This window comes from Triticum dicoccoides, chromosome 7A, assembly GCF_002162155.2.
Source record: "Triticum dicoccoides isolate Atlit2015 ecotype Zavitan chromosome 7A, WEW_v2.0, whole genome shotgun sequence".
NCBI lineage: Eukaryota > Viridiplantae > Streptophyta > Magnoliopsida > Poales > Poaceae > Triticum > Triticum dicoccoides.
The window spans coordinates 102,470,421-102,482,895 of NC_041392.1; the positions used below are offsets into that span (position 1 = coordinate 102,470,421).

At 42.0% G+C, this 12,475-nt stretch overlaps 1 long non-coding RNA gene across 1 annotated transcript; it reads right to left on the reverse strand.

Annotated features, from left to right (window-relative positions):
* Positions 1–7,746: 7,746 nt before the first annotated feature.
* LOC119334458 lies at positions 7,747–11,376 on the reverse strand. The gene is made up of 3 exons (XR_005161348.1): positions 9,835–11,376; positions 8,643–9,381; positions 7,747–8,520 (listed from the first exon to the last, which is right to left on the reverse strand). It is a non-coding gene; the product is annotated as an uncharacterized LOC119334458 (long non-coding RNA).
* Between the last annotated feature and the right edge of the window lie 1,099 nt (positions 11,377–12,475).

The window sequence follows — 12,475 nt, forward strand, 5'->3', positions numbered from 1 at the left end:
TTGAAGGTTTTGTCCATAGCTTTTCTTGGAGTACATCTGTTGGTTTCAAGGAGAGTTTGTGTCGACCAAGGTGCTATTCAAGGAATTACCTAAAGATTGGTCTTGTGAGAGGTTGATCAAGACTAAGTTAAAGAGTGATCAAGTTGATCAACCCACAAAGCATACAAGATGTACCGAGAGGGATCAAGTGATCCCATGGTATGGTAAGCATTGTCAATTACGCTTTGTGTACTAACCCATGGTCTTCGTGAGGGTTCTTTGCGGGGTTAGGTTGCGGTGTGCAAGTTCAACCCAAGCACCACGAAGAGATCAAATGCTTGAAGCTTGTTGTCCTTTGTGGTGACAATGGACCTGTGAAGATGTGCGGAAGAGTAGCTCACCCATAATAGAGTATGGGGGAGCAATCAACTAGTCTTCATCGAGTCAACACAATCAAGAAAGGTTGCGGTGTGCAAGTCCAAGTGGAGCATCACGAAGAGATCAAATGCTTGAAGCTTGCCATCCTTTGTGGTGACAATGGACTTGTGAAGATGTGCGGAAGAAAGGCTCACCCATAGTGGAGTATGGGGGAGCAATCAACTAGTCTTCATCGAGCCAACACAATCAAGAAAGGTGGTCCAACTTGAGGAAGTCAAGATCGTCATCATCTAGCTCAAGTGGACCATGTGCAAGGCAAAGGTTTGCCCTTGATAGGTTTTCTATTTTACCGTCTCATGATGGTAGTTGGGAGACCGGGTTATAGGATCGATTGCCATACTATCATGGGGGGCTCTCAATGAGTAGCTTGATCGTATCGTTCGTTGAGAGCTCAAACCATTGCATCCTTGCATCATATTTCTTGGTTCTTGTTTGGTTCTCTTTGTGAGTCTTAGAGCTTACGGTCATCTTGTTGACAAGCTTGAGTTCATCGAAAATGGAGTTCGCTTGCATCTTCTATGATGTTTTCGATGTTGGAGGTTTTGCCGGTTCTTCTCGGTAAGAGGTTTCACTCCTCTTTTTGTTAGGCATACCTCCCCTGTTGTTTTGATGCTACTCGTCGTCTTGTTTCCAACAAGCTTGAGTTTGCTCAATTCGGAGCTCATATGTAGAAGTTATGGCAGTTCTGGTTTTCTTGAGTGTGGTTTTTGTCAGGGTCCCAGCGGTAGTACCGCTGAGGAGTCACAAGCGGCAGTAGCGCTCCACAGCGGCAGTACCGGTGGTGACTCCGCAGCAGTACTACCGTTGGCTTACCAGGTCCCTACCGCGTTGATTCGAGGGGTCTTTTTCTGTGTCGGATTGTGCGGTACCTCGCTGCGGCAGTAGTGCGGCAGTACCGCTCCTTAGCGGAAGTACCGCCCTTCCTCCGCGGTAGTACCGCCCGATTCCCTCTTTCCCTTTCCCCTTTGTTCTGCGCGGCAGTTCCGCTGAAGGGTGCGGTAGTACCGCCTAACCCAGCGGTAGTACCGCTGTCTCCTATGGTACTACCGCCCCAAGGTTCATGTTTTGTTGCTCCTTTCTTCCGCCTAAGTGGTAGTACCGCTCATAGAGCGGTAGTACCGCTCGTGTGCGGGCTGAGCACATAACTGTTGGACTTTCCCCCTCCTATAAAAAGGGGGTCTTCTTCCCCATTGAACCTTATCCTTTGAGCTTGTGTTCTTCCCCCATTGTTGACCTTCTTCGAGCTTGCTAACTCTCAATCCCTCCATGGATTCTTGCTAGTTTTTGAGGGAAAAGAGAGAGGAGATCTAGCTCCACATTTCCACCAATCACTTTCTCCTCTATGTGAGAGGAACCCCTTGGATCTAGATCTTGGAGTTCTTGGTGTTCTCTTTCTTGTTCTTCCTCTCATTTTCCTCCCTAGAATTAGTTGCTTCGGTGGGATTTGAGAGAGAAGGACTTGGGCACTCCGTGTGCCCTTTTCCATTGCATTTGGTGCATCGGTTTGAGTTCTCCACGTGATACATGGAAGTTACAAGTTGAGAAGCTTATTACTCTTCGGTGCTTGGTACCCTTGAGCTTGTTCCTCTTGGGTGCTTGGGCGCCCTAGACGGTTGTTGGTGTTCGGAGCTCAATCATTGTGGTGCAAAGCTCCGGGCAAGCGTCGGGGTCTCCAATTAGGTTGTGGAGATCGCCTCGAGCAATTTGACGGGTATCGGTGACCGCCCCCAAGGGTTGCCATTTGTACGGGTTCGGTGACCACCCTCAAGGGTCCCTTAGTGGAATCACGTCATCTTGCATTGTGCGAGAGCGTGAGGAGATTATGGTGGCCCTAGTGGCTTCTTGGGGAGCATTGTGCCTCCACACCGCTCCAAACGGAGATTAGCATCCGCAAGGGTGTGAACTTCGGGATACATCGTCGTCTCCTCGTGCCTCGGTTATCTCTTACCCGAGCCCTTTACTTATGCACTTTACTTTGTGATAGCCATATTGTTTCTTGTCATATATCTTGCTATCACATAGTTGCTTATCCTTCTTAGCATAAGTTGTTGGTGCACATAGGTGAGCCTAGTTGTTTTAGGTTTTGTGCTTGGCAAATTAACCGCTAGGTTTATTCCGCATTTGTTCAAGCCTAAACCGTATTTATTTTAAAACACCTATTCACCCCCCCTCTAGGCGACATCAACGATCTTTCACATGTGAGTCACAACAAAGGCGATAAACTCTTAGGTATTTTTGGTAAAATAAATTTGTTCTTCTGTACATTTTGTTGTACGAGCTAAAACATGGCAGTTTAGACAAACAACACACTTCAGCCTCTGTTTATAATTGGATTACAGATGCACATCTGCCTTTTCTTGCGTCGTGCTCAGAGCATAGAATTTCATTCTGTTAATTCATTGATCATGGCAGGATTTAAACTTCTACAGGAAATTAGTAGTGATTGTTTGTACTGCATTTCAAAGTTAGAACTAAAGGAGACACGGGCGTGACAATTACACCATTTGAAGGTCTATCTTTTGCACAATCTGAATTTATTATTGTGTTGGCGAGCTATGAAAGAACGGTGGTGCTGCAGCACTGAGGTACGTATATTACTTGCAATGACATGCATTTGATGGCCACGTTTACAGAAGCTCCTCTCTGGAAACAAGGAGCAAATGACTATTATTTGAAATCTATTGTGCATTATTATTTTTGGTTATGTTCCAAAATCCTAGATGCATAGCAAAGCACATTAGTGGATATATGAATCATTTTTGTCTACTCATTCTTGTTCAATTACTTTTATGAAAGGCAAGGGTATGCACTTTTCACTATCAATCTTGGAGTAGGACGCCTGCATGTGAGGAGTAGTTGATGAAAGCTATTGGTTACCACACCTCTTATTAGTGCCAAGTTGTAGCATCTGAATTGCTGTGGTGTTCTTTCATAGTCTTTCTTAGCTTTATTTATTTTCCATTGATTGGCTGACCTATGTAGTGTTGCAATTTCCCATAACTGCAAACTATCGGGCTAACATATTGGCATCTTCCAGTATTGCCCTTCATATGGAAAGACTGAAAATGCTGAAGAACTGCCTAGCAAGCATATTGGCAGTAGACTTTCGGTGAGACTTCAGTTTCTATCGTCAAAGTGCTCGTAAGATTAGTTAAGTAGAAAATGTTTTATTAAAGGACTCATAAAGCTTATTTGGAATTGGATGAGGTTACTTTATGGAACAACAACGTGTGATATGCTAAGTAATAAACGGTTACATAGGTTCATTCAGGAGTTCACCATCAATTTGCTATGGTTATCATAAGTCATGGACTAGGAATGATATAAATCTACAGATTGACCTCTTATTATACCCTAAGTGCCATCAATTTCAAGAGAATAACGAGGCATGCTACCTACTTTATTCTTCCTTGCATAACTGTATATGCAACTGGACTTTATCATTTGTCACACTGATTTATACACTGTAATTATGTAGCCACCCATTGCGTCGAAACGAGCCTGCCTTGGTCCAGGGAGATAGAGAAGGTGGCTCATTCGCAAGTTCAAGCTGGCCATGAGCGACGCTCTTAGTCGCTCCCAGCAACGCACTGCGTGTTGGCTGGGATCTTACCCAAATAGTATGTCCAATACTGTAATGGCAGATTATACTCCTGATTTGTTGAGTGATACAATTCCTTTCCAATTTTTTTTGTTTTAGCCCATGGTTATTTGGTTAAAGAGTGTTATGTTTTTTGTTCTCCCGTTGCAACGCACGGGCATTTGTGCTAGTACCTACATATATACGGTATCCTGCCGTTCCAAGTAAATTTGTATGTGCCAAACTGTAAACCATCAAATAAATATCTTGTCTTGTATGCTCTAATAGCTCATATATCAACTAGGGTTGTCTGTATCTTCCATGTTAGGCGGGTTATTCTCAAGAGGAGTGGACTCCGCTCCTCACTCACAAGATAAATGGCTGGTCACCGGGATGCCTAGTCCCATGCTTTATGCAAACTAAATCAAAATAGTTGCAAACAAAACTCCCCCTAGGACTCTTGTTAGTTGGAGGCACTCGTTGTTTCGATCAAGCCATGGATTGATGCTTGTTGGTGGAAGGGGGAGTATAAACTTTACCATTCTATTTGGGAACCGCCTATAATGTGTGTAACATGGAAGATATCGCCATCTCTTGGTTGTTATGTTGACAATGAAAGTATACCGCTCAAAATATTATTCACCTCCGTTTCAAATCCGAGCTCTGGCACGTCTACAAATCCCTGCTTCCCTCTGCGAAGGGCCTATCTATTTACTTTTATGTTGAGTCATCATCCTCCTATTAAAAAGCACCAGTTGGAGAGCACCGCTATCATTTGCATTCATTATTGTTAATTTACATTGAGTATGACTTGACTGGATCTCTTTTACCATGAATTACAATGTCTAGTCAGTCCTTGGTCTTTAAAGGTGCTCTGCATTTATGTTTTGCGGTCTCAGAAAGGGCTAGCGAGATACCATCTTGTTATATCATATTATGATTGTTTTGAGAAAGTGTTGTCATCCGAGATTTATTATTATGGCTCGCTAGTTGATTATGCTATTGATATGAGTAAACTTGAGACCTATGCGTTATTGTGAATGTGGTTAGTTATAATCTTTGCTGAAAACTTGAATGCTGGCTTTCCATATTTACAACAATAAGAGCAAACAGAGTTTGGAAAAGATTTTCTTTATCACTTTCAATTTATCAACTGAATTGCTTGAGGACAAGCAAAGGTTTAAGCTTGGGGGAGTTGATACGTCTCTGTCGTATATACTTTTCCAAACACTTTTTGCCCTTGTTTTGGACTCTAACTTGCATGATTTGAATGGAACTAGCCCGGACTGACGTTGTTTTCAGCTGAATTACCATGGTGTTATTTATGTGCAGAAACAAACGTTCTGGGAATGACCTGAAACTTCACAGAGCAACTTTTCAGAAAATATAAAAAATACCTGCAAAAGATGAAGGCCAGGGGGCCACCACCTCTCCACGAGGGTGGGGGCGCGCCTGCCCCCTACCTTGTGGGCCCCCTGTTGCCTCTTCGACTCCAACTCCATATATTGAGTTTCGGGGAGAAAAAAATCTAAGAGAAGAAATCATCGCGTTTAACGATACGGAGCCGCCGCCAAGCCCTAAAACCTCTCGGGAGGTCTGATCTGGAGTCCGTTCGGGGCTCCAGAGAGGGGAATCCGCCGCCATCGTTATCATTAACCATCCTCCATCACCAATTTCATGATGCTCACCACCGTGCGTGAGTAATTCCATCGTAGGCTTGCTGGACGGTGATGGGTTGGATGAGATCTATCATGTAATCGAGTTAGTTTTGTTAGGGTTTGATCCCTAGTATCCACTATGTTCTGAGATTGACGTTGCTATGACTTTACTATGTTTATTGCTTGTCAGTAGGGCCCGAGTGCCATGATTTCATATCTGAACCTATTATGTTTTCATCAATATATGAGTGTTCTTGATCCTATCTTGCAAGTCTATAGTCACCTATTATGTGTTATGATCCGTCAACCTCGAAGTGACAATAATTGGGATACTTACTGGTGATGACCGTAGTTTGAGGAGTTCATGTATTCACTATGTGTTAATGCTTTGTTCCAGTTCTCTATTAAAAGGAGGCCTTAATATCCCTTAGTTTCCGTAAGGACCCCGCTGCCACGGGAGGGTAGGACAAAAGATGTCATGCAAGTTCTTTTCCATAAGCACGTATGACTATGTTCGGAATACATGCCTACATTATATCAATGAACTGGAGCTAGTTCTGTGTCACCCTAGGTTATGACTGTTACATGATGAACCACATCCGGCAGAATTCTCCATCACTAATACATTGCATACGAGCTTTCCATATATTGTTCTTCGCTTATTTACTTTCCCGTTGCTATTGCTATCGTCACTACAAAATAGCAAAAACATTACTTTTACTACTGTTACCTTTTGCTACAGTTACCATTACTATTATATTACTTTGCTACTAAACACTTTGCTGCAGATATTAAGTTTCCAGGTGTGGTTTAATTGACAACTCGGCTGCTAATACTTGAGAATATTCTTTGGCTCCCCTTGTGGCAAATAAATAAATTTGGGTTGAATACTCTACCCTCAAAAACTGTTGCGATCCCCTATACTTGTGGGTTATCAACGATGTGTGTTGGAAGTGGTTCCAAGATTGATATGATCATCATCACACACTCCCTATTCTTTCAGGATTAGTGTTGAACATAAATAAATATTATTTGGTGTTTGCGTTAAGCATGAATATGATTTGATCATGTTTATTGCAATACGGTTATTCATTTAAAGTCAGCGAATAATTGTTGTTCTGTCTGCATGAATAAAACCTTCAATGGTTATACACCCAAGGTGAATGGTTTATTGAATCTCGATCGTAGTGATACACATATTCATAATATTGAAGCCAAAAGATGCAAAGTTAATAATGATAGTGCAACTTATTTGTGGCACTGTTCTTTAGGTCATATTGGTGTAAAGCGCATGAAGAAAATTGATGTCTACAACACAACCTTCTCCTTGTAGACGTTGTTGGGCCCCCAAGTGCATAGGTTTGTAGGACAGTACCAAATTTCCCTCAAGTGGATGACCTAAGGTTTATCAATCCGTGGGAGGCGTAGGATGAAGATGGTCTCTCTCAAACAACCACTACAAGAAATATGTCAACTTGTGACCATGACTATTGGTCACTAAAAGGTCGTTGTTTTTCATTTGCGACCTTTTTGTGACCAAAAACAGAAGGTCAAAAGCTGGCGGTCGTAAACTGAAATTAACGACCTTCTCTATGAGAAGGTCGTAGATGTTTATGACCAAAATATGGCTATTGTTTTGTTTTGGCCACTAGCAGCCTCCCCAGGCCACGTAGGCATCCGACGTCGCAATCTGACGTGGAAAAATTGCGACCAATTGAGAAGGTCATTGATAAGATGCAGCGCGGTCCGATTGGGTGTTTTACATGGGCCAAGCCCAACAATTCAGCCTTTTTATATTATTTTTCCATCAATTTTTGATCGGCATCATGGGCCAAGCCAATTATTGCAGCCTTTTTATTTCCAGGGTCGTGATCCTTTTTTGGACCATTTCTTTTTTTGTTCGCATCTATTTCTCAATTGGGCCTCGGCCTTTTTACAGTCCATTTCCTTCGTTTTTAGTTTTTTCCTATAAATATTATTTGGAAAATCGCCTTTTTATATGCCAAATACTATTAGGTCCCACTTGTCAGATTCTAATTAAAGACAACCAATGTTTCAATTTCCACACAATTATTTCAGTCAAAGCAACAAACAAATGAGAATTATCAAACCACATGCCAATTTTGGCTAATAGCACAATCTTTACATAATTCATTTCACCATTACATGTGATACCATCACAACATATAAACCTGCTACAAATACACTCCAAACTTCTTCACTTCTAGGCTGGAGCTCTTTACATGAGAGGAAACACCATTTCTAGATATGTCCATACAAGCTGAACAAAGGCATCTAACAATTAACCAAAAGAGTTAGAAACAAAATAAAAACAAATATAGATAGCAGCTAGGGACTAAATCATGAACCATCTCTACATGTAACATGTAACCGTAATAACCACAAGGACTAGTTGTTGCATGAATACCAAAACTTCCAGAAATGGTTGTTCAGAATCCAAGAAGGCATAGTTGTTGCATGTATACCAAAACTCCCAAAATGGTTCTAGATGTTGAACGCAGAAAACAATTTAATCTTTGATGGTTCATTGAGCACGACACGAACGATTTAAGATAACAAGACATATGTTCTACACTAATTTTACACAAATCATTATCAATTACAATTTATAACAGACTTAAAACAAAACACCATAGCTTCTGCATCACATAGGGAATCAACACAATGGCATCATGGCCCATCGACCAAAGAACAAAAGAAAATAATGGGATAGACCGAAGACTTATCTAGTCAGAGAAGATAGCGTTGATGTAGTTGCAGCACGGCTACCTCAAGACTGTGAATGTGGTGCCATGGTCGGGGTTGATGCGCTCGAGCAAGGTAAGCATCATGGCCTCGTAGGGTCTGCGAGAATAAGAAAAGTATTAGCTATATTGCCCAGTAGGACTGGCTAGCATCCAGAGCATGCATTGACTGGACACATATTCCCTTTAACAAAATGACAAGAGTATCATCAGGATCATTACATTCCCTCTTGCTTAAGTAGCAATGTCTGTTCTTTTTGCTCCATGGCTGGCCTAAACAAAACCGCCTTGAAGAATAGAAAGAAGTCTCAGGTTTATCAACCACAGAAAAACAACAGTGTGACCTAAAGAATAAGAATAGAAAGAGGTCTCAGGTTTATCAAGCATAGCAAAACAGCAGTGTGACCATCAATCATAGAACTGAATATAAAACAAAAGAGGTCTCAGGTTTAGACTCTAAAGGAAGAGCTAGTTATGCATGATGTCTCAGGTTTAAACAAAAGATCAAGACCATAATTTTAACAAGAGATATGTAGTCAGTCCAATTGAACAAGATCTTGAGTGTAGCATTATGAGTATTTAAGTGGAGATGTAGCAGGAAATCAAATGAAGCAACTTAATTGTTTGCATGGCATTCACCATAGTAGATAGTACTAACCCCAGTACACATGCATGTAGAAATGATTTGCTCAAACAATGGCTAACTGAATTCAAAATGAAGGAAATTTGGACTCAAGCTTAGTCAGTCTAGCATAATCCATGCTACCCAACCACCTCCGTTTATACAGTTGTTATTCTTTATCTTATCACCGATGCCTATGCAGGAACTGAAAACCAAAACACATGTCTGCTTAAGTGAAAATTGCTGAAACAATGGCTAAATAAGAGGTGCTACTCATCAGCAGAATTGTTGGTCATGTACGCTGTTATAGTCAAGCAAAAGCCTCTTGTACTTGAAGGCCTATAAAATAAAATCGGTAAGTTAGATTGATTACTGTAGGTGCAACACATTTTCTCAAAGAGGCATAAACATGACATGAAATAGATGTAGTATCATCACTACATGAAAGGAGCATTATACTTGGAAGGAAAAAACAACATTCGGTCACTAAATAAACAATACTTGACAGGAAATTGTGCATTTCGTCCTTGTATCCATTAGTAGCAGGTATTCAGCATCCTGTTTTTATCTGTCTAAAAATAAGCATGGCAACTTTGTAGATGACTCAATCTTTGAGCATGGCAAAAATTATTCTAACTCTATGATGGTACCACGTAAACATATATATAGCCGTGGACAGTGAAACTCCAATCACAAAATCAGCTATGCGTCTACTGCGTCAAGGCATGACATGGCAAAAAAATTCAGAAGATTGACCAAACAAATATGAATGAAGGTTCAGCAACAGGCTACCTGCAGAGAAATGAATCCAACAGCGGGGTCTTGTGTTGTGCGTCGCCATGGTGATCTAGCTCGAGCCACGGCTGTAGCATTGCCACGACGCGATCCTTGTTTGGGCTTGCACGAGCAAATCAGGGCGCGCCTCCGTCACGCCATCAGCCTCTACCTACAGTAAGTGTTTGTAGTGTAAGGCCATGGATGCATTTGTCTGAATTTGTGTGTGACTGTTGCTCATTACATGATGTGGTGGCAGGCAACAATTACTACCATTTGCAGATCAAAAAGGACCACTCTGTATATATGCAACAATTACATGATGTGGTCAGTGGTCACACGTCCCATGCCGCATTATTAGTGCAGGGAAAAGGACAATGCATGCTGCATTATTTGAGTCTATCAACTGAAAACAGTAGTATTTCTGGCCATTGCTAGCTAGCATGTGAAATAAAGAAAGAAAGAAAGAAAAATCACTAGTATTATGTCCGAAAAATCACTAGCTAGCATATGTTTGCATGGCTAATATTGTAGCATATACAATACTTAAATCTATAGATTTACCATCCCTTTCTTTGTTATAGCATATAATAGAAATCTAGCAACATAAGTAAGCACATATCATTTTTTATGATAGCCATTGGGCTTCACAAGTATATGCAAGAAACAGACTTTTTTCAGTTAACATACAAAAGAAACATTCCAACAACAGGAGTGGGCACATATCAGTTTCCTTTTTCTTGTTTTGAATGGTCATACAGAATCAGAGCCATCCTCTTGCCTGTCTATCAGGAGCCTAGGAACCATATCACTGCAGCTAAACATCGCAAATACAGTGCCCCTAGGCGAAATTCAGAATTCCTCAACACCAATACTGTACCCACCCAGCCTTCCTCTCACACAAATTCAGAATTCCTCTCAGGCAGCACATGCGTAGCACAACAGGGCTAATAGAGAGAGAAGAGGGGAATGAATGAATATTATTAACTCTCGATAGAGCTTGAGGTGCAGCTTGAGGGGCTCGACGTAGTCCTCGAAGCCGAGCGTGCCCATGGACCAGATCAGGTCGTCTCCGTTGATGATATTGCGCTTCTCCTTCACGGACTTGTCGCTGGCCCTGCGGCGCCCGGGATCACACACGAGTTAGCTCGTACCAGAGTGGGCGCACCCCTCCACCGCCTCCCCCTTCGCCGGCCTCCGCGTGCTCGCCCTCGTCATCCTCCACGGGCGGGAGGAGGACACAGCCGGCCCCCGCAGCGACAACCCGCAGGAACAGCACGCGGCGACAGCCGGCCCCTTATTTCCATTCCGCGGCGAGCGGTGATGAGAAGAAGTTGGCGGTCCCGCCCCATGGCGCGCCGCTCGTGTTGCTCCTATGGATGTGCGGCAGTGAAGATGGGCGGCAAAGGTAGGGGAGAGGGAGGGGAGGGGAGGGTGCAGACCGGCGGCGAGCGGAGAGGGAGGCAGCGAGCGGGGAGGGAGGCGGATCTAGATCTGGAGCGGCGGTGGGAGGCGGCTGCAAGGGATAGCGCTAGGGTTCGCGTGCGGGGATGTGGGCTGGGCTTCATGGGGTGAGAGAGTGAGGGAGTTTTTTGTTTGAGACAAAGATGGGGTGAGGGAGAAAGGGCTACCGTCGAATCCGGGAGCATCCGACGGCATTGGAGGCGCGATCCGCGTGACATGCCTATGGACCAATCAGAACCCAGTACACGTTATGACCATCTAAATTGGTCGTAATCGACTAAAAATAAGGTGTTGAATCATATAAACAGTTTTATGATATGAGAAATTCAAAAAAACGAAAACATTCTCATTGTGTCAGCAAATCTGACCTAGTTTTTAGGAGAACTATCAAACTTGGAATTGGAATAAGACAAATATCTTTAAAAAGTGTTATGAAAAATGAGTCTTTAGGAAAAAATTATTTTCTATTTTTGGAGTGAAAAAAATCATTTTTTTAGGAGAATCTACCAAATATTTGTTTCAAACTGGCACCACACCATTTCCAAAACTATAAGACATCATTCTCTGTACAGTTGACCAAATCTTAACATGTAAAATGTTTTCGATCCACCTCTCATCAATAAGACAAGTTATGTTTCAAAAAAGAATCTACCTGAGCATTCTTTTGTTTTTCTTCTATCTTTTCACATGAAAAATTAAAAAAATGATCTCATATTTTGCACAAGGGTGCATCTTGGAATTCCAAACAATGTTGACTAAGGGAGTTTTCATTTTCTTTGCACAGATATTTCACTTTCCATTTTTTTGAGTGCCCGAAATGAGTTTTTTTGTGAAGGACCTACCATATATTTGTTGCAAAATTGGACCAAATCATGTTTATAAAATACTAGGACATATTTAATGCACAATTGACCAAATGGTTGGGTGTAAAATTTTTTGAGCCACCTCTCGTGAAAAAGACAAATTTCCGCCGATTCAGTTGGAAGTGGGTCAAATTTGAACTATAGCTGCCTTGTAGTTTGCTCTTTATTTTTTCTAAAAATCATTTCTAGGTACGTAAGTATCTATTTAATTAGAGAAACACCAAAAAAATTCCAAGATTCAACCACTAGCTAGGAACGGTCATTCCCGCCGTTTTGATCGCATTTTGAAACGTGCATAAAAAATTCAAAAAAAAAATCGAAAAATTGGGAAA